General features: G+C 43.4%; 1 protein-coding gene across 2 annotated transcripts in view; it reads left to right on the forward strand.

Moving 5' to 3' along the window:
* SCFD2 (sec1 family domain containing 2) overlaps positions 1-26,759 on the forward strand; it is a 683,378-nt gene that overhangs the window by 376,971 nt on the left and 279,648 nt on the right. The window lies entirely within an intron of this gene.

Consider the following 26,759-nt stretch of genomic DNA (forward strand, 5'->3'; position numbering starts at 1 on the left):
ACACTACGTCCACTGCGTGCCCTTGGTCCTGTCCAGAACTTACCTCTTCATAGAAACTGATCAGATTAGTCTGACATGAACGGTCCCTAGTGAACCCGTGCTGATACTGGGTCATGAGGTTATTCCTCTTCAGATACTCCAGAATAGCTTCCCTTAGAATGCCCTCCAGGATTTTACCCACAGTAGAGGTTTAGCTTACTGGCCTATAATTTCCGAGTTCAGTTTTTGTCCCCTTTTTGAATATTGGCACCACATTTGCTATACGCCAGTCCTGTGGTACAGACCCTGTTATTATGGAGTCTTTAAAGATTTAAAATAATGGTCTATCAATGACTGTACTTAATTCCTGCAGTACTCGGGGGTGTATCCCATCCGGGCCCGGAGATTTGTCAATTTTAGTGATTTTTAGACGCCAACATACTTCCTGCTGGGTTAAGCAGGTGACATATAATGGGGAATTTCTGATATCACTGATCATATTGTCTGCCATGGGATTTTCTTGTGTAAATACTGATGAAAAAAGTCATTTAGCATATTGGCTTTTTCCTCATCCTCATCCACCATTTCACCCAGACTATTTTTAAGGGGGCCAACACTATCATTTTTTAGTTTCTTACTATTTACGTAGTTAAAGAATATTTTGGGATTATTTTTACTCTCTCAGGCAATGAGTTTCTCTGTCTCAATCTTTGCTGCCTTGATTTGCTTTTTACAGAATTTATTTAATTTTTTGTATTTATTTAATGCCTCCTCACTACCTACTTCCTTTAATTCTCTAAATGCTTTCTTTTTGTCACTTATTGCGCCCCTTACAGCTCTATTTAGCCATATTGGTTTCCTCCTATTTCTAGTATGTTTATTCCCATATGGTATATACTGTGGACAGGTCCTATCCAGGATGCTAATAAACGTCTCCCATTTTCTTTGTGTATTTTTGTGTCTCAGGATATCGTCCCAGTTAATTGCACCAAGATCATCTCTCAGGCATTGGAAATTTGTCCTCCTGAAGTTTAGTGTCCTTTTTAACCCCTCTACTACACATCTTATTAAAGGATACATGAAAACTTATTATCTTGTGATCACTATTCCCCAAGTGACCCCCAACCCTTATATTTGATATGCTGTCTGGCCTGTTGGTTAATATTAGGTCTAGCAGTGCCCCCCTTCTTGTTGGGTCCTGAACCAGTTGTGAGAGGTAGTTGTCTCTCATAGTTGTCAAAAACCGATTACGGTACCTTTGCTGGATCTGCAGGTTTCTGTTCCCCAATCTATTTCAGGGTAGCTGAAGTCCCCCATAATAATGACTTCTCCTTGAGTCGCAGCTTCATCTATTTGCTTTACAAGGATATTCTCTGTTGCTTCCATTATTTTTGGAGACATAACAAACCCTTATCAGTAATTTATTATTTCCCCCCTTATCTACACCCACAGGGACTCACCTATATTATCACGCAGGATGGGTTTTAAGGACGATTTTACATATGGACACACACCTCCCCCTCGCTTATCCATTCGGTCATTTCTGAACAGACTATAACCCTGAAAGTTAACAGCCCAGTCATGGCTCTCATCCAGCCATGTTTCAGATATCCCCACCATGTCATAATTATGCTCCAACAACATTAATTCTAAATCCTTAATTTTGTTGGCGAGGCATCTGGCATTAGTATACATGCACTTTATGTATGTCTCTGTACCTCTATTCTTTCTTAAATTATTAACTGTTCTAACCCCACCCCCCATGCCACCGCCACCCCAACTTCCTTATTTGTGCCCAAGTTTCTATCTGCACTATCTTCCCCTCCTATAAATTGAATACCTTCCCCCATTCCCTAGTTTAAACACTCCTCCAACCTTCTAGCCATTTTCTCCCCCAACACAGCTGCACCTTCCCCATTGAGGTGCAGCCTGTCCCTAGCGTACAACCTGTAGCCAACTGAGAAGTCAGCCCAGTTCTCCAGGAACCCAAACCCCTCCTTTCTACACCAATTCTTGAGACACTTATTAACCTTCCTAATTACCCGTTGCCTCTCTGGCGTGATACAGGCAGTATTTCGGAAAATACCACGTTGGAGGTCCTTGCTTTCAGCTTGCAGCCTAATTCCCTGAAATCTTTTTTAAGGACCTTCCACCTACCTCTACCTTTGTCATTTGTGCCAATATGCACCATGACCGCTGGGTCCTCACCAGCCTCTCCCAGTAATCTGTCCACCCGATCAGCGATGTGTTGGACTCGAGCGCCAGGTAGGCAGCACAAGGTTCGACGATCCCTGTCTTTGTGACAGATTGCCCTATCTGTTCCCCTGATCATTGAGTCTTCCACTACCAGTACCTGTCTGGCCTGCCCTGCTCTCCTATTTCCCTCCTGACTGTAGCAGTCACTCCTCCGGCTTTCAGAGGACATGCCTGGCTGCAGCAGTGCTGCCTCTGTACTGGCACCCCCCTCATCTGCCAACCTAGCAAACTTATTGGGGTATGCCAGATCAGGACTAGCCTCCATGGCACTCTTCCCTCTACCTGGCTTTCTGTTACCCAGCTTGCTGCTTAACTGTCCTACAGCTCCATCCTACCATCAGCCCATCTATCACATTGAGCGTCTGCTCAGTGAGCAGAAGACCCCTTTCCATATTGTCAATGGATCTCAGTGTTGCCAGCTGCACATTTAGATCCAGTATCTGGGCTTCCAAATGCACAACGTGCTCACATCTCGCACAGCAGTATGCACCCTCGACCGGCTGCTCAAGGATTGCATACATGTGGCAAGATGTGCACTGGATTGCATTAACAATAGTGGACCACATTTCCTAAAGGGGATTGCACCAGCCAGAAACGTTAAATAAAAAATAAATGCAAAGTATCAATAAAACACAGACAGCAATTCAGTAATTCTTCCCTTGGAAACTCCCTGAATTCAAAGTCACTGAATCACAAGTCACATCCTTACCGTCGTTCGCACTTGCGCTCAGGTCACACTCAGCTCGTTCACACTCGCTAAGCTGAAGATTTAAAGAGATTTTTTTCCCCCTCAGCAGCAATCCACCTTGCTGTTCAATGCTTTTCCAAAAAGGCATGGCTGACGCTGCTTAAAGAGGTCCTCTGGGGATGATGGTATTGCAGCAGAGTTGTATAGCTCCCCACAGGTAGACCTTAGTCCCCAGGGCTTCCAGTGCAGTTGGTAAGGATGATAGATGATGAAGTGCAGGAAAAAATTGGTGGACACAGGGTTGCAGTCTCTTTACCTTTTACTGATGATGTTCAGGTACACAGATTACAGGTGGTCTTTGGCATCTGAGCAGCCTGGAAGCGATTCGCAATCCCCCTAGCCAGGTGGGGTTGGAAGCCTTCCTTTCTGCTCTGAATTCTATGTCCCTTGCTGCCTTAGGCTTCATACAAGTCCCTCTCTCAATCCGTCCCTCAGGTGGGACTCTACCCGCATGGTAGGCAACTCGAGCCTTTTTCAGGGGTCCCTCTCTCGTGGTGACTTCGGGCTCTAATCTGCTGTGCCTTCGGGTGTAATTGTGGTCAGGAGACTTGGAATCTCCTGCCCGCTGGTTTCTGCTGTGGGGCATACAGTTCTCGCTCAACCTCAGACTCCCGGCGTCCGGTTTCTGGCGCTAAAACCTGGAGGGAATCCGCTCGCAGCTTCACTCCAGTTTCTTTCTCCTCTATTGCTCCTCTCCCCTCACGGTCTCTTACAATTTTCTCTATCTTCTCATCCAGTCAGAATATCTATAGAGAAATCTATAGGGAAGCTACCCTGAAACCGGGTCTAGAACTTCCCCTTCTGGCCTGGAGTCAGAAAAGTGTTGCATGTAAGTGTTAACTGTTTAAGGGGATCCTTCTCGCTTCCAGGCATGGCATCACACTCCCCGAGAGGCAGGCAATACCACTGTGACAACCACATTCCTGGGGTGTCACATTACTTACAAACTTATGAATACCCCTTTAGTCTACAAGAGACAGGCACTAGGTAAGAACATTCAATATAAACCACTGGAAAGGATTCCAGGACTCCAGGTCAGCAGCAGTGGACACATGTGCATTGTGATTCTGTTGGCAATGGCAGGTTCCCTTTGAAGGGATTTGCAATTTATAATGAATTTCACAAATGTGCTGTAAACATCAATATAAACCACTTATTAGCAAATCACCATTATTCTCCTTCATTACATAGTAACATAGTAACATAGTAACATAGTAAGGCCGAAAAAAGACATTTGTCCATCCAGTTCAGCCTATATTCCATCATAATAAATACCCAGATCTACGTCCTTCTACAGAACCTAATAATTGTATGATACAATATTGTTCTGCTCCAGGAAGACATCCAGGCCTCTCTTGAACCCCTCGACTGAGTTCGCCATCACCACCTCCTCAGGCAAGCAATTCCAGATTCTCACTGCCCTAACAGTAAAGAATCCTCTTCTATGTTGGTGGAAAAACCTTCTCTCCTCCAGACGCAAAGAATGCCCCCTTGTGCCCGTCACCTTCCTTGGTATAAACAGATCCTCAGCGAGATATTTGTATTGTCCCCTTATATACTTATACATGGTTATTAGATCGCCCCTCAGTCGTCTTTTTTCTAGACTAAATAATCCTAATTTCGCTAATCTATCTGGGTATTGTAGTTCTCCCATCCCCTTTATTAATTTTGTTGCCCTCCTTTGTACTCTCTCTAGTTCCATTATATCCTTCCTGAGCACCGGTGCCCAAAACTGGACACAGTACTCCATGTGCGGTCTAACTAGGGATTTGTACAGAGGCAGTATAATGCTCTCATCATGTGTATCCAGACCTCTTTTAATGCACCCCATGATCCTGTTTGCCTTGGCAGCTGCTGCCTGGCACTGGCTGCTGCAGGTAAGTTTATCATTAACTAGGATCCCCAAGTCCTTATCCCTGTCAGATTTACCCAGTGGTTTCCCGTTCAGTGTGTAATGGTGATATTGATTCCCTCTTCCCATGTGTATAACCTTACATTTATCATTGTTAAACCTCATCTGCCACCTTTCAGCCCAAGTTTCCAACTTATCCAGATCCATCTGTAGCAGAATACTATCTTCTCTTGTATTAACTGCTTTACATAGTTTTGTATCATCTGCAAATATCGATATTTTACTGTGTAAACCTTCTACCAGATCATTAATGAATATGTTGAAGAGAACAGGTCCCAATACTGACCCCTGCGGTACCCCACTGGTCACAGCGACCCAGTTAGAGACTATACCATTTATAACCACCCTCTGCTTTCTATCACTAAGCCAGTTACTAACCCATTTACACACATTTTCCCCCAGACCAAGCATTCTCATTTTGTGTACCAACCTTTTGTGCGGCACGGTATCAAACGCTTTGGAAAAATCGAGATATACCACTATTATTAGTATAGATATACCACTAGTACCATTATACCATTATTATTACCACTATACCATTAGTAGAGATATACCACTATTATATTAGTAGTCCAGTATGGTCTTCTTCATAGACTACACTGCACTTTGGTCCTAATTGCAGAGCTGGAGACTAGAGAAATTCATTGAAAAACGAAGAGCATGTTTTTTTTTAATGGAGACATCTAATGATGTTTGGATAATACAGCAAATCAAATAGTAAACTGGAGAGACAAAAAGTGCAAATAGAGTCCTATCTGATAACCAAGCGGTGTCAAATATTCTAGGGACGCTCACCTGATAGGGCTGTGACAATGACAACTCCTACAGACCAAGGAGATACCTTGCAATAAATGAGGAAAATGGTGGTTCAGAGTCCGTGCTGCCGAAGGTTCAAACATACGATCACACGAAGGTGAAGCATGAATGCGGTGTATCGTCAACGTGTTTCAAGCTTTCCGAACGTCTCCATGAGTACCAAACCACAATGATGATTCAGACTTGAGTGGAAGCGTTATTAGCAGAAACAAGCCCCTCCTGCCAAATGCTGGAAGCCATTTTAGTATTGCCAAGGCTATATCATCTGACTGCCTCCAACATTTCCTCCCCTTTATAGTCTCTTGCACTTTAGAATTTGTAGAAGATATTTGGGAATACACAGGTTCTAAGAAAACTAAAGCGCATTAGTTGTATTTGGGGTATGCATTACTTGAGGATCTCTGTATGAAAAAATAAATCTATGTCATAAAGCAGAATGCCATTGAGATTTAGGCTAGAAATAAGTAACAAATAGCAGCGAAGTATGCACATAATGTAAGCTCATTGTAGTGCTCAGAGTAAAATCCAAGGACTTGGAGGGTCCCTCTTGGTAAGCGTGCAGCTGGAATATGTCTCTTCATTGTCATTTACTTGACAAATACTGGAGCTGGGAACAAGACGGCTGCATGTAAATATGTGCACGGGGCAGAGGTCAAGCCTAGGGTGTCTGATTTACAATTTTTTCTTAAAATGAAGGAAGAACATTATTCTACTTGAAATATTTATAATCCTGTCATTTTTCAACCATTTTTCAAGGCTGAGTATTGCTGCTAGATTATTTCTGAATTTTACATCTTGTCTGTTATCAGTTCAAGGTTATGTGCTCTGGTGGGCATGCTTCTAATAAGGGATATGCAAGTGGAGGCTTCAAGGGAATCTGTCAGCAACTTTTTGCTATGTAATCTAAGAGCACCCTGATGTAGGGGAGCCTGATTGCAGTGATGTGTTTTGCTGTTTGAATACAATCAGTGTTTTATTAGCAGGAGATTTTCACTACAGGACAACTGGCCACATGATTCCTAGTCCAACCACACTGCTGCATCCAGTAAGCTAAGTAGTATATAACTGGAATTAGGTTTTTTTCTCCTACATCCTGCTGCTGTCAGATTATTTAGCAAAAATCTGCCGACAGATTCCCTATAACCCCTTCCCGACATGCACCATATATATACGGCACAGCTGGAGCTGCATTCCTCAAAGCTGTGCTCTAAAGTTAAGATCAGCAGGCTATCCCCGCATGTCACCCCGGGGGTCTATACCACCCCCAGTGTAGGCGATCCCTGTGATTGGCTGATCAATTCTGACATGTGACAATAAAGTTTTAATAATTAAACAAACAAACAAGTGAAATGCCGTGATCGGTGCTGCCTGACACCGCACCGATCACAGCAGTCACAGTAGGTGGGTTGATTGCGACGTCGCCTCTCCCGATTGACCCCTTTGGCGCTGATTAGCTGAATAATCATTCTTGACCAATCAGCGCCCAAGGGATTAATATAAAATAGCGATCCCCGCTCTTCACGCCGTCTTTACCTCAGAGTTTGCGTGCAGACTGGTCATATCGTGCTTGAGAGAAAGAAAAATCATTGGTGGCCAGTGCGGTACTGCTGGGTTCTCCTGTGCTGTGTGTCTGATCTGTGATCACAGCCGCAGCAGTTCCCCAATCCCTGTTCCAGTCCCCAAACCCCCACTCCCAATTGTATATTTTGTACACTTTTTGTTGCCCTTATTCCGTGTACACGACGTCCTACGCTGAGCTTTCGTGCTCTTCCCGTGGTCGTAGCGCTCCACTCAGTATCGCTGATGATCAGAGTCTGCACCAAAGGACTTTATCTTTCTTTAGCTAGTTAGAGTAGCGGACGTCGCAGTATAGGTGACACACGATTTTCTTTTAGAGAAATAGTAGTTAGTACAGTGTAATTTCCTAGATAGCGAGGTAGCGTGTTAGAATAGCAGATGCTACAGTGTAAGTGAGCCTGATTTTGTTTTAGAAAACAAAAAAGTACAGAATAGCTTTATAGGTAGGGAGGTAGTGTATTGGAATAGTAGATGTCACAGTGTAAGTGATGTCCGATTAAAAAAATAAAAAATAAAATGATGCAAGGTTTTATTGTACAAGCGAAGTGAATGAGATCCCTGAAGTCTCATTCACATGTTTCTTAATTTTTCCTTGCTGATTTGCAGCAGATTAACATTTTCATATTATGTGAATTCTTGCACTGTATTTCACTCATACTAATGAGCAGGGAAATATGCAACAAAAGTACCGTATATACTCGAGTATAAGCCGACCCAAGTATAAGCCGAGACCCCTAATTTTGACACAAAAAAACTGGGAAAACTTAATGACTCAAGTATAAGCCTAGGGTGGAAAATGCTTCAGCTACCGGTAAATGTCAAAAATAAAAATACGTACCAATAAAAGTAAAATTAATTGAGACATCAGTAGGTTAAGTGTTTTTGAATATCCATATTGAATCAGGAGCCCCATATAATGCTCCATACAGTTCATGATGGGCCCCATAAGATGCTCCATACAAAATACGCCCCATATAATGTTTAAAGTGTCATAAAGTTTATACTGGGCCCCATAAGATGCTCCATATTAAAATATGCCTCATATAATGCTGCACAAATGTTATTAATGGCCCTATAAGATGCTCCATAGAGACATTTGCCCCGTATAATGCTGCACAAATGTTGATTATTGCCCCATAAGATGCTCCATAAAGATATTTGCCCCATATAATGCTGCATAAAAGTTTATTATTGCAATATAAGATTCTCCATGGAAACATTTGCCTCATATAATGCTGCATAAAAGTTGATTATTGCAATATAAGATGCTCCATGGAAACATTTGCCCCATATAATTCTGCATAAAAGTTGATTATGGCCCCATAAAATGCAGTTTATGCTGATATTATTAACTGTACAGTATATATGCTGCTGCTGCAATTTAAAAAAAAAAATGACATACTCACCTCTCGTCGCTGCCTGCTGCTCCTCAGCGTCCTCCGCAGTGACTGTTCAGGCAGAGGGCGGCGTGCACATTAACACGTCATCGCGCCCTCTGACCTGAACGTCACAGACAGAGGACGCGTAAGACGGAGCCGGCGGTGGAACGAGGAGAGGTGAATATCGCGCAATGCCCCCGTTATACTCACCTGCTCCTGGCACGGTCCCTGCACGTCCCTGGTTCTGCGGGCGCTGACAGCTTCTTCCAGCATTGAGCGGTCACATGGTACCGCTCATTACAGTAATGAATATGCGGCTCCACCCCTATGGGAGTGGAGTCGCATCCATATTCATTACTGTAATGAGCGGTACCATGTGACCGCTGAACACAGGAAGAAGCTGTCAGCGCGCGCAGACGCAGGGACGTGCAGGGACTGTGCCAGGACAGGAGCAGGTGAGTATGATTAGACAGCTGCCGCTCTCTCTCCCCTGCCGACCCCCTGGAAATGAAAAAAAAATGGGCTGAAATTCTCGGCTTATACTCAAGTATATACGGTATGTAAAAAAAAATTATTTTACACAGGTTTCTTCCTGCCAACACATGGCAACACAAGACCCATTCATACCATTAAATAAAAACACATCACAATCCTTGGAAGAAATGGCCGTGATGTTTATTTAGGGTTACTTAAGAATTATTGGAAATACTTAGATAAATTAACTTTCAAAATGTCCAAAAGCTCAACCACCAAAAAACCAATCCGCCCGTAGACTGGGCGATTTTCCTACAAAAAATAATTATAGAAAATATGGGGAGGGAGGGTGGGATCTACAGTTTCTTCATAATCCATGGTATGGGGAAAACCAGCCAAAACATAGCTTTATATATCTTCAAAAAGTCCGCCATTTCATAAATCCTCGATTAGGAGACCACTTAAAAAGGCGCCATAAACTGGTTATGACTGTTTTATACTGCTCATGGGTAACCACAGCTAACTTATTCACTTCAGTTTGACCTTGCTCTGACAGACCATATGATAACCATAACCAAATACAATTGAATTTGATTCAAGGGCCCGTGTTGCCATGAGACCCCTGCTTTATGACTATTATGTATGGGGGAGGGCTGCCATTAGGGGGCTTTCTGCGTGCTACCCTGAGAAGCTCAGAACAATGCGATGTGATTGCGTTGTTATGAGGGTCTCCTCCGTTCTCCCTGCAAGCCCGGGATCCAAGATGGCCGCGTGGGTCCTGCAGGGAGGTGGCTTGCGAGCGCATGCTGAGAGCAGAAGCCGGCCAGCTTCCAGCACTGCATGTCAGATCGCTGATCCGTTGAAGCGTTCCAGAGTTATAACCTCATAAAGGGACAGTGGTCAGAATTGTAAAAATTGGCCCGGTCATTAATGTGCAAACCACCCTTGGAGGTTAAGGGGTTAATAGATGTTCCTCATGAGGAGCGCATGATGGACTATGGCAATATATAATAAAGGGTGGATATATATAACTAGATTGTGGCCCGATTCTAACACATCGGGTATTCTAGAATATGCATGTCCCCGTAGTATATGGACAATGATGATTCCAGAATTCGCGGCAGACTGTGCCCGTCGCTGATTGGTCGAGGCAACCTTTATGACATCATCGTCGCCATGGCAACCATTATGACATCTACGTCGATACTGTGCCCGTCGCTGAATCAGAAACGTGGGATTTCTACGTCCTTTATGACATCATCGTCGCTGTGCCCGTCGCTGATTGGTCGAGGCCTGGCGGCCTCGACCAATCAGAGACGTGGGATTTCTACGTCGAGGCCTGGCGGCCTCGACCAATCAGAGAGGCGGGATTTCCAGGACAGACAGAAAGACAGACACAGACAGAAAGACAGACAGACGGAAAAACCCTTAGACAATTATATATATAGATGAATGATATTCAAGTTTGGAGAGCAATGATCTCCGATATTGAACTATATGTGTCATCTGTGTATAAACTCTGGAGATACTAACCCCTTTCTGACATCAGACGTAATATTCAGTCCATGTGCCCTGGGCCTATTTGACCACGGACGGAATATTTTGTCTGAGCGATTGCCCGCGCACACGGGTGCCAGGAGCGGTTAAAGGCCCCCCGATAACCCCCAATATTTGTGATCTCATGATATGCTATCTGTATACTCTTTTTCTCTTTTTTTTTTGTTACCCCCCACTCCCCTGCCCAGGAGCAATGGTATGATCACACCATGTTCCTGTACGGTCAGACACGGCCATTACACAGTACACAGCAGGGGCACATTTATAAGATTATCTCAGCACAGAAACATTTTATTTCAACGCATCCAATTGTGGAAATTATTATTATTCCAAGATCTAGTGATTACAATTAACTTTTGTTTTTGTGGGAAAACCTCTTTAAGGTAAAATTGGCTCAGTCACTAACAGTTTAAAGTGGAACAAGTCAATTTTTTTTGTAATATGTGTAAAAAATGTACTTATTATTAAGCTGTTATAGGGAACATGAACCTGCAGTTGTTTGATTTCTTGTACTTTACACTACAATACTTAAGTAGCTCTCCTATTGATTTTTTTCAGTAACCCAACCTGTGTAAACTTGTGAGTAATTTAGTGTAAGTGTATTAGTATTGTTTCCTATCAGCGACTTTCACAAGTTTCTCTTTTTCTTTCTTTCTTTCTCTCTTTCTTTCTTTCGTTCTTTCTTTCTTTCTCTCTCTTTCTTTCTTTCTCTTTCTTTCTTTTCTTTCTTTCTTTCTTTCTTTCTTTCTTTCTTTCTTTCTTTCTTTCTTTCTTTCTTTCTTTCTTTCTCTTTCTTTTTCTTTCTTTCCTCTACTTCCTCTTTTGTTTACCATTCTTCTTTGCATTGTTCCCTATATCTTAATCACCTTTCATCTACTTTGTCCCTTTTTTATGACTTTGCTTTTATTTTTTTGTCCTGCTTTGTGAGTGCATTCTGAGTCATCAATATCATTCTTTTATATGCGCTGTTGTTTCATGCTAAACTAAATATCGTAAATATATTATGCTAAGAAAAGTCATGGTTTTATAACTACGAGTGTAAGCAAACTTAATGAAATGCAGAAATTCCCAAAAATGCTCTGGGTACAGGATCTCGGGCTGTCTGCTGCTGCTTTCCTAAATTGTGATAATTAAGCTGAGGTTACTAATGTCACATGTGCATGTTGTACCTGTTGTACGGTGAGATTTATCACTAGATGTCTCTACCACTAAACAGTTAAGGAATTCAGCTATCTGTCCATTGTTAATCTCATCAGTTAAGTAAGTTTCTGTACTTCTGTGCCCTCTGGTTCCTTACTGCTCCAAGGATCTTTAATAATTTCCCTCACCTCTTTGTTTTTTTAATCAGATATTTTTATTGAACAGTAAGGATAATACATAGAAATTGCATTACTGTGAACAGTAAACAAATATAATTTTACTTTTTGAAAAACAATTTAACCCCAAGCCAAACTCCCCCCCCCCCCCTCCCCTCCACCCTTTAGAGACCTAAAGTGAGCCGCCCCAGTTTGCTACATCGTACATAGAGAAAAAAGGAAGATGGCATATCGATAATGCTCCCAGGAGGTCAAACGGCCCAAGACCGCGAACAAAATCCCTTAAATCAAATTGACTCAAGCCAAGGATTCCACAACCTGTGGAAGAGGTCCATCTTGTTTCTCTTAACCCCTTCCCGACCTGTGACACAGCGTATGCGTCATGAAAGTCGGTGCCAATCCGACCTGTGACGCATATGCTGTGTCACAGAAAGATCGCGTCCCTGCAGGCCGGGTGAAAGGGTTAACTCCCATTTCACCCGATCTGCAGGGACAGGGGGAGTGGTAGTTTAGCCCAGGGGGGGTGGCTTCACCCCCTCGTGGCTACGATCGCTCTGATTGGCTGTTGAAAGTGAAACTGCCAATCAGAGCGATTTGTAATATTTCACCTAAAAAAATGGTGAAATATTACAATCCAGCCATGGCCGATGCTGCAATATCATCGGCCATGGCTGGAAATACTAATGTGCCCCCACCCCACCCCTCCGATCGCCCCCCCAGCCCCCCGATCTGTGGCCCGCTCCCCTCCGTCCTGTGCTCCGCTCCCCCGTCCTCCTGTCCGCTCCCCCGTGCTCCAATCACACCCCCCCGTGCTCCAATCAAACCCCCCCGCACTCCGATCCCCCCCCGTGCTCCGAACCACCCCCCCTGCACACCGATCCCCCCCCCCTGCACACCGATCCACCCGCCCGCACACCGATCCACCCGCCCGCACACCGATCACTCTCCCCCATGCTCCGATCCCTCCCCCCCCGTGCTCCGACGCCCCCCCGTGCCCTGATCTCCCCCCCCTGTGCCCTGATCTCCCCCCCTTATACTTACCGATCCTGGCGGGGTCCGTCAGTCTTCTTCCCCGAGCGCCGCCATGTTCCAAAATGGCGGGCGCATGCGCAGTGCGCCCGCCGAATCTGCCGGCCGGCAGATTCGTTCCAATGTGAATTTTGATCACTGTGATATAATCTATCACAGTGGTCAAAATAAAAAAACAGTAAATGACCCCCCCCATTTGTCCCCCATAGATAGGGACAATAATAAAATAAAGAATTTTTTTTTTTTTCACTAAGGTTGGAGTTAGAACTAGGGTTAGGGTTAGGGTTAGGGGTAGGGTTAGGGGTAGGGTTAGGGTTAGGGTTAGGGGTAGGGTTAGGGGTAGGGGTAGGGGTAGGGTTAGGGGTAGGGTTAGGGGTAGGGGTAGGGGTAGGGTTAGGGGTAGGGTTAGGGTTAGGGTTTCGGTATGTGCACACGTATTCTGGTCCTCTGCGGATTTTTCTGCAGCGGATTTGATAAATCCGCAGTGCTAAACCGCTGCGGATTTATGGCAGATTTACCGCGGTTTTTCTGCGCATTTCACTGCGGTTTTACAACTGCGATTTTCTATTGGAGCAGTTGTAAAACCGCTGTGGAATCCGCAGAAAGAAGTGACATGCTGCAGAATGTAAACCGCTGCGTTTCCGTGCAGTTTTTCCGCAGCATGTGTACAGCGATTTTTGTTTCCCATAGGTTTACATTGAAATGTAAACTCATGGGAAACTGCTGCGGATCCGCAGCGTTTTCCAAAGCGTGTGCACATACCTTTAGAATTAGGCTATGTGCACACGGTGCGGATTTGGCTGCGGATCCGCAGCGGATTGGCCGCTGCGGATCCGCAGCAGTGTTCCATCAGGTTTACAGTACCATGTAAACCTATGGAAAACCAAATCCGCTGTGCCCATGGTGCGGAAAATACCGCACGGAAACGCTGCGTTGTATTTTCCGCAGCATGTCAATTCTTTGTGCGGATTCCGCAGCGTTTTACACCTATTCCTCAATAGGAATCCGCAGGTGAAATCCGCAGGTAAAACGCAGTGCCTTTTACCCGCGGATTTTTCAAAAATGGTGCGGAAAAATCTCACACGAATCCGCAACGTGGGTACATAGCCTTAGGGTTAGGGTTGGGTTGGAATTAGGGTTGTGGTTAGGGTTAGGGGTGTGTTGGGGTTAGGGTTGTGGTTAGGGGTGTGTTGCGGTTAGGGTTGTGGTTAGGGTTACGGCTACAGTTGGGATAAGGGTTAGGGGTGTGTTGGCGTAAGAATTGAGGGGTTTCCACTGTTTAGGCACATCAGGGGGTCTCCAAACGCAACATGGCGCCACCATTGATTCCAGCCAATCTTTTATTCAAAAAGTCAAATGGTGCTCCTTCCCTTCCGAGCCCCGACGTGTGCCCAAACAGTGGTTTACCCCCACATATGGGGTATCAGTGTACTCAGGACAAACTGGGCAACAATTACTGGGGTCCAATTTCTCCTGTTACCCTTGAGAAAATAAAAAATTGCTTGCTAAAACATCATTTTTGAGGAAAGTAAAATGATTTTTTATTTTCACGGCTCTGCGTTGTAAACGTCTGTGAAGCACTTGGGGGTTCAAAGTGCTCACCACATATCTAGATAAGTTCCTTGGGGGGTCTAGTTTCCAAAATGGGGTCACTTGTGGGGGGTTTCTACTGTTTAGGCACACCAGGGGCTCTGCAAACGCAACGTGACGCCCGCAGACCATTCCATCAAAGTCTGCATTTCAAAACGTCACTACTTGACTTCCGAGCCCCGACATGTGCCCAAACAGTGGTTTACCCCCACATATGGGGTATCAGCGTACTCAGGACAAACTGGGCAACAATTACTGGGGTCCAATTTCTCCTGTTACCCTTGAGAAAATAAAAAATTGCTTGCTAAAACATCATTTTTGAGGAAAGTAAAATGATTTTTTATTTTCACGGCTCTGCGTTGTAAACGTCTGTGAAGCACTTGGGGGTTCAAAGTGCTCACCACATATCTAGATAAGTTCCTTGGGGGGTCTAGTTTCCAAAATGGGGTCACTTGTGGGGGGTTTCTACGGTTTAGGCACACCAGGGGCTCTGCAAACGCAACGTGACGCCCGCAGACCATTCCATCAAAGTCTGCATTTCAAAACGTCACTACTTGACTTCCGAGCCCCGACATGTGCCCAAACAGTGGTTTACCCCCACATATGGGGTATCAGCGTACTCAGGACAAACTGGGCAACAATTACTGGGGTCCAATTTCTCCTGTTACCCTTGAGAAAATAAAAAATTGCTTGCTAAAACATCATTTTTGAGGAAAGAAAAATGATTTTTTATTTTCACGGCTCTGCGTTGTAAACGTCTGTGAAGCACTTGGGGGTTCAAAGTGCTCACCACATATCTAGATAAGTTCCTTGGGGGGTCTAGTTTCCAAAATGGGGTCACTTGTGGGGGGTTTCTACTGTTTAGGCACACCAGGGGCTCTGCAAACGCAACGTGACGCCCGCAGACCATTCCATCAAAGTCTGCATTTCAAAAGTCACTACTTCCCTTCTGAGCCCCGACGTGTGCCCAAACAGTGGTTTACCCCCACATATGGGGTATCAGCGTACTCAGGAGAAACTGGACAACAACTTTTGGGGTCCAATTTCTCCTGTAACCCTTGGGAAAATAAAAAATTCTGGGCTAAAAAATTATTTTTGAGGAAAGAAAACGTATTTATTATTTTCACTGCTCTGTGTTATAAACTTCTGTGAAGCACTTGGGGGTTCAAAGTGCTCACCTCACATCTAGATAAGTTCCTTTCGGGGTCTAGTTTCTAAAATGGGGTCACTTGTGGGGGGTTTCTACTGTTTAGCCACATCAGGGGCTCTGCAAACGCAACGTAACGCCCGCAGAGCATTCCATCAAAGTCTGCATTTCAAAATGTCACTACTTGACTTTCGAGCCCCGACATGTGCCCAAACTGTGGTTTACCCCCACATATGGGGTATCAGCGTACTCAGGAGAAACTGTACAACAACTTTTGGGGTCAAATTTCTCCTGTTACCCTTGGGAAAATAATAAATTGCAGGCTAAAAGATCATTTTAGAGAAAACAAAATTTTTATTTTATTTTCATGGCTCTGCGTTATAAACTTCTGTGAAGCACTTGGAAGTTCAAAGTCCTCACCACACATCTAGATTAGTTCCTTTGGGGGTCTAGTTTCCAAAATGGGGTCATATGTGGGGGATCTCCAATGTTTAGGCACACAGGGGCTCTCCAAACGTGACATGGTGTCCGCTAATGATTGGAGCTAATTTTCCATTTAAAAAGCCAATTGGCGTGCCTTCCCTTCCGAGCCCTGCCGTGCGCCCAAACAGTGGTTTACCCCCACATATGGGGTATCAGCGTACTCAGGACAAACTGGACAACAACATTTGCGGTCCAATTTCTCCTATTACCCTTGGCAAAATAGGAAATTCCAGGCTAAAAATCATTTTTGAGGAAAGAAAAATTATTTTTTATTTTCATGGCTCTGCATTATAAACTTCTGTGAAGCACCTGGGGGTTTAAAGTGCTCAATATGCATCTAGATAAGTTCCTTGGGGGGTCTAGTTTCCAAAATGGGGTCACTTGTGGGGGAGCTCCAATGCATAGGCACACAGGGGCTCTCTAAACGCGACATGGTGTCCGCTAACAATTGGAGCTAATTTTCCATTCAAAAAGTCAAATGGCGCGCCTTCCCTTCCGAGCCCTGCCGTGTGCCCAAACAGTGGTTTACCCCCACATATGAGGTATCGGCGTACTCGGGAGAAATTGCCCAACAAATTTTAGGATTCATTTTATCCTATTGCCCATGTGAAAATGAAAAACTGAGGCGAAAAGAATTTTTTTGTGAAAAAAAAAAGTACTTTTTCATTTTTACAGATCAATTTGTGAAGCACCTGAGGGTTTAAAGTGCTCAATATGCATCTAGATAAGTTCCTTGGGGGGTCTAGTTTCCAAAATGGGGTCATTTGTGGGTGAGCTCCAATGTTTAGGCACACGGGGGCTCTCCAAACACGACATGGTGTCCGCTAACGATGGAGATAATTTTTCATTCAAAGAGTCAAATGGCGCTCCTTCCCTTCCGAACCTTACCATGTGCCCAAACAGTGGTTTACCTCCACATGTGAGGTATCGGTGTACTCATGAGAAATTGCCCAAGAAATTTTAGGATCCATTTTATCCTGTTGCCCATGTGAAAATGAAAAAAATTGAGGCTAAAAGAATTTTTTTGTGAAAAAAAAGTACTTTTTCATTTTTACGGATCAATTTGTGAAGCCCCCGGGGGTTCAAAGTTCTCACTATGCATCTAGATAAGTTCCTTGGGGCGTCTAGTTTCCAAAATGGGGTCACGTGTGGGGGAGCTCCAATTTTTAGGCACACGGGGGCTCTCCAAACGTGACATGGTGTCCGCTAAAGAGTGGAGCCAATTTTTCATTCAAAAAGTCAAATGGCGCTCCTTCCCTTCCAAGCCCTGCCGTGCGCCCAAACATTGGTTTACCCCCACATATGAGGTATCAGCGTACTCAGGACAAATTGGACAACAACTTTCGTGGTTCAGTTTCTCCTTGTACCATTGGGAAAATAAAAAAAATGTTGCTAAAAGATAATTTTTGTGACTAAAAAGTTAAATGTTCATTTTTTCCTTCCATGTTGCTTCTGCTGCTGTGAAGCACCTGAAGGGTTAAAAAACTTCTGGAATGTGGGTTTGAGTACCTTGAGGGGTGCATTTTTTAGAATGGTGTCACTTTTGGGTATTTTCATCCATATAGACCCCTCAAACTGACTTCAAATGTGAGGTGGTCCCTAAAAAAAATGGTTTTGTAAATTTCGTTGTAAAAATGAGAAATCGCTGGTCAAATTTTAACTCTTATAACTTCCTAGCAAAAAAAAATGTTGTTTCCAAAATTGTGCTGGTGTAAAGTATACATGTGGGAAATGTTATTTATTAACTATTTTGTGTCACATAACTCTCTGGTTTAACAGAATAAAAATTCAAAATGTGAAAATTGCGAAATTTTCAAAATTTTCGCCAAATTTCCGTTTTTATCACAAATAAACGCAGAATTTATTGACCTAAATTTACCACTAACATGAAGCCCAATATGTCACGAAAAAACAATCTCAGAACCGCTAGGATCCGTTGAAGCGTTCCTGAGTTATTACCTCATAAAGGGACACTGGTCAGAATTGCAAAAAACGGCAAGGTCTTTAAGGTCAAAATAGGCTGGGTCATGAAGGGGTTAAAGTAGATACTTTTCTCCAAAGCAATAATATAGTCCGCTTGCATCAGAAAGTCTCTTCTTGTTGGTGGCTGTACCCTAATCCAGAACTTGGCAATCAACTTTCGCGCAATTAAAAGCAATCTAGCAATAGCCGTTTTATACAAATTGTCAGTTACATCTCTTCTACGTAACCTAGAACACACACCTAGGGATTGCGCGGTATAGAACAGTTATATGACAGTCCCACTTTATTCAACACCACAATCCAAAAGGAGGACAGCCTGGGGCATTGCCACATCGTATGTAGGATACCCGCCTCGGACTGCAGGCACCTAGGGCATTCTGAATTAGGTCTCAGACCAGCCTTGAATAACATGTCCGGAGTTCTGTAAGCCCTTCCCTCACCTCTTTGTATGAATAAAAGAACATCACTAAATTTCTATTGTCCTTGAATAGCTTATAAGAGTTTTAGTGCATGGACTTGATGTGATTAATGGAAATCTGGTCCCTGGGATTGAAGAGGGAGGAGGAGCAGCGGCCTTATTGATTCACACATTTACCTCAGGGTTGTACCGGGATGCACAACCACTAAAGGTGAGCCATTGACTAGCCCTTATCATTGGTGATCTTGGTTGATGTGCACATGATGCGCTTTCTTTCCTTTTTTTATATGGTCCCTGGGATCTCTAATACCAAGAGACTAAGACACTTGGATGACCTGTTTTCTCTTTTCAGCAGTATTAGGCACTAATCAACTCTATGAGCTGTCCAAGTATCAATGAGAGAGTTAGAGATGCGCTGAGCATGGTGGTGATGTACAGCCCCTGAGTTTCAGAAATGGGTTAGCAGCAGAATGTGTCATATCCTACTGATTTGCTCAGGGTCTTTATTTATTTTCCTGGCTTGATAATGTGCCTTTAGCCATGTTTTCATTTTGAGTATTTGGTCAGTATTTTCCATCGGTATTTGTAAGCCAAAACCAGGAGAGGAACAATTAGAGGGAAGTATAATAGAAACATATGCACCACTTCTGCATTTATCACCCACTCCTGGTTTTGGCTTACAAATACTGAGGTAAAATACTGACCAAATACTCAACGTGTGAACATGGCCTTATATAACTGCTTCTGTGCTCAGTGTTGAAGCTAATATATAAAGCATGTGACCACTAAGACTAACGATTGGCTGCAGCTATCCCATCAATGATCTAGAAAAATAAACACAGACCGTCGGGACGACCGGTGCTAGAATGGCAGAGAATTTTATTTTTTTTAATTTTGAAGATTTTTTGTTAAGAGACATTGTCCATATTTTTTCAGTTTAGTATTAACGTAGCCCCAATCCTTTTCCTATGTGAATATTATGGGTGCAGTGACATCACATTTATACAGTTATCATTGCGTGCATTGTTCTGTATCAGAAGCAGGGCAGTCTTTTATGTTTATGAATGATAAAGTCACACTTAGGCTATGTTCACATGGTGCGTTTATGCTGAAATTTTTTAATGCAAATTTTAAGCTGCGTTTTACATCACCAGCAAAGTCTATGAGATTTCATAAACCTCATGCACCCACGTTGGTTTATTTTGCTGACTAATTTGGAGAACTGCTGCGTATTTGCAAACTGCAGTATGTCACTTCTTTTAGTGTTTTTTTCAGCATATTTTCAGCATTTTTTCACCCATTAGGAAGCATTGGGTAAGTGAAAAATGCAGCAAAAACTGTATCAGTTTTTCTTGTGTTTTGGTGCAAAAACCTAACAACGTTAAATCATGCTTTTTTGGGGCCACTAACCTTTGTCAGCATCCACAAGAAACAGCAAAGACGTAGCAATAAAACTGCAGCAAAAACGCAGCAAAACCTGCTTTTTGTAAGCAGCTTCTTTACTGCCTCCTTTGCCCCCATAAAAAACGTGACAAAAACGCAACATGTGAACATGTTATAGCAGTTTTCTAGTTTTGGAAAACATCTGGTCACGAACCCAGTATTATTTATTTTATTATTATCTCTTCCATTTCACCATGTGTCAATTATTGTGTGACGTAGTGTCGATAGCACTGCAGCGAATAACTCGGCTCAGCTAGAGTTAACGGGCGTGTGCCTCTGAGCTCAGTGATTGGCTGCAGCACTCTTGACATGACATCAGCACTGCAGACAATAACACACACTAGGAGCAGCGATGGATACTCGGTCCTTTACACGGGAAAAGGGTGAGCAAAGCTCAGGTTTTTTTTTTAAACAGCAGCCGGGGAGCAGCGATTTTCTGAAACACGGTGACTATGTCCATGCAGAGGTGCAGAATTGCTGCTTGAGTCCAGTGCTGTCAATCAAGGTATGACAAACCGCATCTTTGCATCTCTGCCCGGACACTCAGCCGCGCTCACACAGTGTCGTTGCCGGCTCTTACAGCTGGCTCCTGTCTGCGGTCGCCACTTAGTCCTGTACAGCAGACAGGAGCCAAAGAGCTGGCAATAACACTATCTAGGGGCGACTGCAGAACTCAGTTCTTAGTGCGCAAAGTGAAGAGGTGGGTATTGGTCAGCTGAGCTCTTGGCCACTCCAAAACTGCACCAAAGCCTTATTTGCATAAGTTAGAGTTTTTTATGCCAACTACCCTACATTCCTGTATAAGTGGTTAAGTTAGCATTTTAGGGGTGACAGACTCCCTTTAAAGTAAACGTGTTATGAGCATAGTGAATCTTGTGGATATGTGCTAAAACCTTTGAAAATGAAAAATAGTATAAATATTAGTATTATTAAGAAAGAATTATTCTAGATTTCGTTTTCTGTGTTAGGAATAGTATTTCATGACCCAAAGCTGAACGTATACAGTTATTAGACACATCTGTATTCTTAGCCTGGTGAAACCACATCTGGGCTCTGTATCACGTTTGATTCATTGCTATGTAACGCATTTTGCATATTTATAGCTTATATCACTGCTCGCAGCGCTGGGCGCCTGCTCTCGATGGCTCATTCTACGTGGGGCTGGTAAACAATCTACGTCCAATACCACATGTAAAACGGCCTCATGTTTCTCAATCGTGTGCGACACTCCTCAATGTTTGGACCTGATTTGGTTCAGATATCACTATTTTTCATACAGTGAACATGACTCAGTTCTGAAGGTTTTTTTTCCTCTTTTATTCTAGGAAATCCAATTTAGATTTTGTAGCTGGACATCTGGAAGTTATCTGTACCTTTCTGGGAAAATTTTAGCATTTAAAAATAGTTAATTTAACCTAGTCTGTGGTGCAGCTGGCGAAGTTCAGACATGAGATGGTGCGTAGACATAATTTGTCTCAAGGAATGATCTGCCTCTGGTACACTGACACAGCTTTTACGTGGAGATGTTAATCTTCCTTTGATAGTAGAATTAGTAGTTTTCTAGAAAAGGCTGGTAGCTATTAAATAGCCACGGAGGCATGGAAGCTTGTCTTGATCTTTGTCGGCTTTTAACCTAAATGTGTCACTCAGTTTTTATATTTCCTTATAAACGTTTGTAGATTATTGGCAGAAACTTACAAATTATTCACTATCTACAAGATAGGGGACAACCTGCTGATTACTGGTGGTCCGACCGCTGGGACCCAAAATGATCCCAAGACCAGGGCTCTGGAGCCCAAGAGTAGGGCTTTACGAAGCGCCATATTGAATGGATCGACAGCTTGAACGCTCAACTTTCTCTCTATTCATTGTCTGTGGGGCTGGTAGAGAGAAAAAAGCGCTGTGTTCAGCTGATTTTAGCTGTCCCATTGACAGTGGCTGAAGGCCAAGCATAGATATGGCAAGTCCATTTGAGGTTGGCCTGCAAATCCCAAATCTCTGGATTGCTGGGGGTCATATTAGTCATACCACAAGTTGTAAGCAGGTTATTCCCTAATCTGTAGATAAAGAATAATTTGTTATTTTGGGAATAACACTTCAAACAGGTATTCTGGTCAACAGAAATGATTTCCTATTCAAGGGATAGTTGATAATTGTTGTATGAGTGGGGATCTGACACCGATTGCCTCAACAGGGAGCTTATATCCCCTATTCTCGCCTGGTTCTCTCCTGGCTGCAGGTTTTCTAGGTAATGGTGTTTGTGAGCTAAAATACCTCTTTAATGTCAGATACTTAATTACTGTAACTACCTATTACAACAATTATAAAAGTCCAAATATTCTACTGGACATAGCAACCACCATACTCATGGAAGATGGATCTCCTTGCTACAGTGCTAGAAAACCCAAAATATATCATGCAAGAGCATGCATCCAGTAGTTTCCATGGTCCAGTAAGTTACGTGGCATGAATCCCTTAAATCTAACCTACTTCTGAGATGCAGGGAGATGATGGGCGCAGAAGCCTGCTCTCCAGGGATTTCTTACATGCCTTCCAGGCCAGCAATCCATCAAATAGCAGAATTCATTGATTCCATGCTTGACTGGGTTAGAGGGCCATTCCCCCTATCTTCATAAATGAATATTGTCATATATTTCCTAGAAGCCGCTCGCTACATTTCCAGGTGGATCACTGTAGCGATCGGCATAAGCAGAAAGAAACATGGAGGCGAACGTGCCGGCCATTAAGTGCGTGGCCAGGGACAGGCAATGTCAGTACACAATCGCTCACATTTCGGTAGCATTCAGACATTTCTCGCTCTAGGAAGTGGCTAAGGCCCCAAATAAGCAAATGAGGAGGTGCATGGCGTACTAAACTCTGGGTCAAGGGTGCGCCCTAGCCTCCTCATTTGCATACAAATTAGAGGTTATTTTCTCAAGCACCATACCAGTATCAGACAGGTACAGTTCTAGTATGGTTTTCATACGGACTAAGTCCCATACAACACTGTATAACCCATTTAAAATACAGTTTGGGGGTGACTGACTCCCTTCTTGAGAACAGGTACAAATTTTAATAAGTAGTAAATTGCAAAAGTGTTTGTTTTTACATTATCCAACAGCATCTATGAAGATGGGTGTAACCGTTCAAGGCTCTGAAGAAAGATAGAGGTGGGACAGCTAAGCTTTAAAGGGAACCTGTCACCAGTTTGATCATAATCAACTAAAACTGTCACCATTCAGCACCTGTGCCGCATTCCATAAAGGGGTATATAACCCCCTGACTCCCCCTGTATACCTCCCGAAAACCTTTTGAAGTTCTTCCGCGCTGTATGTTAATCCTGTCTGTCCAGGCAGATGGGCGTCCATTCTGTGCTGTCTTTTTCTCCTCCTGGCTTCTGGTCGCCATTCTCCTGCCTTGATTGACGTGGATGATGCCTCCTGCGTTTTCTACATTGCCAGGCAAAATCTTGCGCCTGCACAGAGGAATCGTTTCTGTGCACTAAGCTTTGCCCTACTGCGCACATGCGCACTTATTTTTTCAGCTGTGCCCACAATAGGACAAAGCATAGCGCACAGGCGCATGCACGATTTCTATGCACATGCGCAAGATTTCGCCCAGCATTGTGGATATTGCAGGAGGGCGTCATCCACTTCAGTCAAGGCAGGAGGACGGCGAACATCATCCAGGAGGAGGGATAGATAGCATAGAATGGACATCCATCGGACCGACAGGATTAACATGCAAACTTAAAAAGGTTTTGGGTGGTATAAGGGGAGTTATATAACCATTTCTGCAGAATAGGCGCTGAGTAAGATGATCGTTTTAGTTGATATGATAAAACTAATGACACGTCCCCTTTAAAATGCATATTTGGTATTTGTATCAAGTGGATACCGTCAATTAGAAAACAGCGTCTGAACATCAGGGTGTCTATTAAACTTTGGGGTTTTTTTATCAACTGTATTAATATCTTTAAAGAAGTAGTCAAAATGCATAATAATAATGCACTCTAATTAAATGCAATGCATCACAAGTATAATTTAAGTTTCTTTATTTAATTGTAGATCTGAAAAAGATAATTCTTGTGTTTGTCAGTGGAGGCATACAGTTACACGTGTGCTCAGTGAATAAGAGTCAGCGGCAGTGTCGGACTGGGGTGCCAGGGGCCCACCAGTAGCATTGACTATCGGGGGCCGACTTTTCAACTGCATAAAAATATTGCTGATGACCAAAAACTGACTGGCACATCCAGGCTAGTGTTTATAGGTGCAAAACAGGAGGCGCTACCTCTAGTGATTAGCAAATATACTCGTTACTCGAGATTTCCCGAGCACGCTCAAGTGACCTCAGAGTATTTTTAGTGCTCGGAGATTTAGTTTTCTTCGCTGCATCTGGATGATTTACAGCTACTAGCCAGCTTGATTACATGTGGGGATTCCCTAGCAGCCAGGCAACCCCCACATGTACCGTATTTTTCGGATTATAAGATGCCCTGGTCTATAAGACGCACCCACGTTTTAGAGGTGGAAAATAGGGACAAAAATATTTGAAGCAAAAAAAAATGTGGTAAAATTTAATAACATACTATTATGTGTGGTGTTATTATATATAATAGTATGTTATTATATTGGAAGCTACGGGTAGAAGATGGTGCTGCGGGACCAGTGTTGTGTCTGTAAAGTACTATATGAAGACGCTGGAGGGTGAGTATAAGAATAGGGGGACAGGGCTTATGTTTAAAGAACTGAAAAATAACACTGGAGTGCTGCTTTAAGATCCCATTGGGAGAACTATAACTCCCAGCATGTCCTGCAGATCCTATGGCATGCTGGGAGTTATAGTTCACCACAGGAGTGGCAGAGTGCTTTATTGTGTGTTGTAAAGACTAACCTTTTAATTGTAGCATCCAGCCACAGTGGTGAGGTGCAAAAGCTGGAGTATCCCATGACTGCAGACATAGAGCCCCCCCCTCTTGATGCCTCTCCACAGCACAGGTCATAGGAGGAAGCCAGCAGATTCTAGTGGGGAGTCTGAAGGACCTGTGATGACATCAGAAGAGGGAGGGCTCTGTGCTGCCATGTGATGCACCAGCCCACCCACTTCATGACATCACACAGATCCTTATGCCTCAGCATCCAGCACAGGCAGGCAGGTGGCAGCGATCTTGTCTCCCCTGGCCCCTGCTGTTGCCCCCTCCTCCACCGGACACACAGATCTCCCCAGCTGCTGCAGGAATCCAGCACTGGGGAAACCATGTGTGTCCCTGTTTCAGTGAAGGAGTATTCATGTGCTGCTCCCCGCTCACTGATCAGCTGACAGGTGGGCGGGGAAGTGGCTAATGAGCACTAAAAAATACTCAGAGGTCACCCGAGTGTGCTCGGGAAATCTCGAGTAACGAGTATATTCACTCATCACTAGCTACCTCCATATACAATATACAAAAAATAGGTTGCCCTGTATTATGCTAAAGTATGTCAATGTGGAATATATGAAATATGAAAAGCAGTACGGCTTTTGACTGTTAGGGAAAAAAATGATGAGAGGCTTAGCATAAAATTTGGCCAAATTAGATCTGCCCATCAACCATTGTCAAGGTGGTCTCAAATATAAAAATATTACATTACCCTCATTCACAAATTTACCTATATCTATATATTAATAAACTAGGTAGCTTGGCTAATGAATGATGAGATGCTGCTTTTTTCTGTACAGAGTGAATCAAGTGAATTATGCCAAATACTGCCCATACAGTGGGGTTGGGGGCCCAGATCTACACAGGGGCCCACCGGGGGATTCCCCTGTTACCCTGTGGGCCAGTCCGAGCCTAGTCAGCGGTTAGAATAGTGTCAGTAGACTAATAGTCTGCCGAAAGATTGGTCCAGTGAACTTCCGGAGCTTAACGTTGTGTCCTCACATTCCTAGACTGGAAGAGCAAAGCTGTACTTTGCCCAACTTCCCCACCTACAGAAATGTCAGCGTCAAGTTCACAGTGTGGCCAGAACTGTTAAAAGCGTGAATAAAATAATAATCTTCTAATTGTAATTCTCCTAAAGATGCTGAATGTTCTCTTAGTAAAGTCGAGGCCAGTTCATTTTATACTTTGCTGTCCAAAAAGGAATTTAGGTGTTTTTTTCTCCTGAGCGACCAAGTTTAATTGAGCTTGAATGTGAAGAATATGCCCATAATTGCCTGCACAATCATGTGGCCAGGGACAACCAATTCAGGCCGATGATGTTTAATGATTGCGCAGATTACCTGAGAAGATCATTTTCTATTTAACATAATTGCTGTCTTTGGAATTGAAATTATCCCATTGCCAAAAATCTGTTTCCTCAGACAGGCCTTGTGATTATATGTAATGATGTCATGACTGGCCGCGCATTGTCCAACATTGGGGAAACGTTGTGCTATAAGACGCACATGTGCTGGTTATGGCCGGATACACTTGCTAGACACTCACTTCATTTTCTTACAATACATCATGGCTGGAGTATATTTCCAAATAATAATTTGTACCAACAGATGAACGTGTCTATTAATACTTTTTTGGCTAACGTTAACTTTAAAACCTTTTATACACACAATTCATAGCATTTTAGATATACATGAAATTTGCATAAAACACATTATTTTGGCACATGTACCCAA

This window comes from Ranitomeya imitator, chromosome 1 (genome assembly GCF_032444005.1).
Source record: "Ranitomeya imitator isolate aRanImi1 chromosome 1, aRanImi1.pri, whole genome shotgun sequence".
Taxonomy (NCBI): domain Eukaryota; kingdom Metazoa; phylum Chordata; class Amphibia; order Anura; family Dendrobatidae; genus Ranitomeya; species Ranitomeya imitator.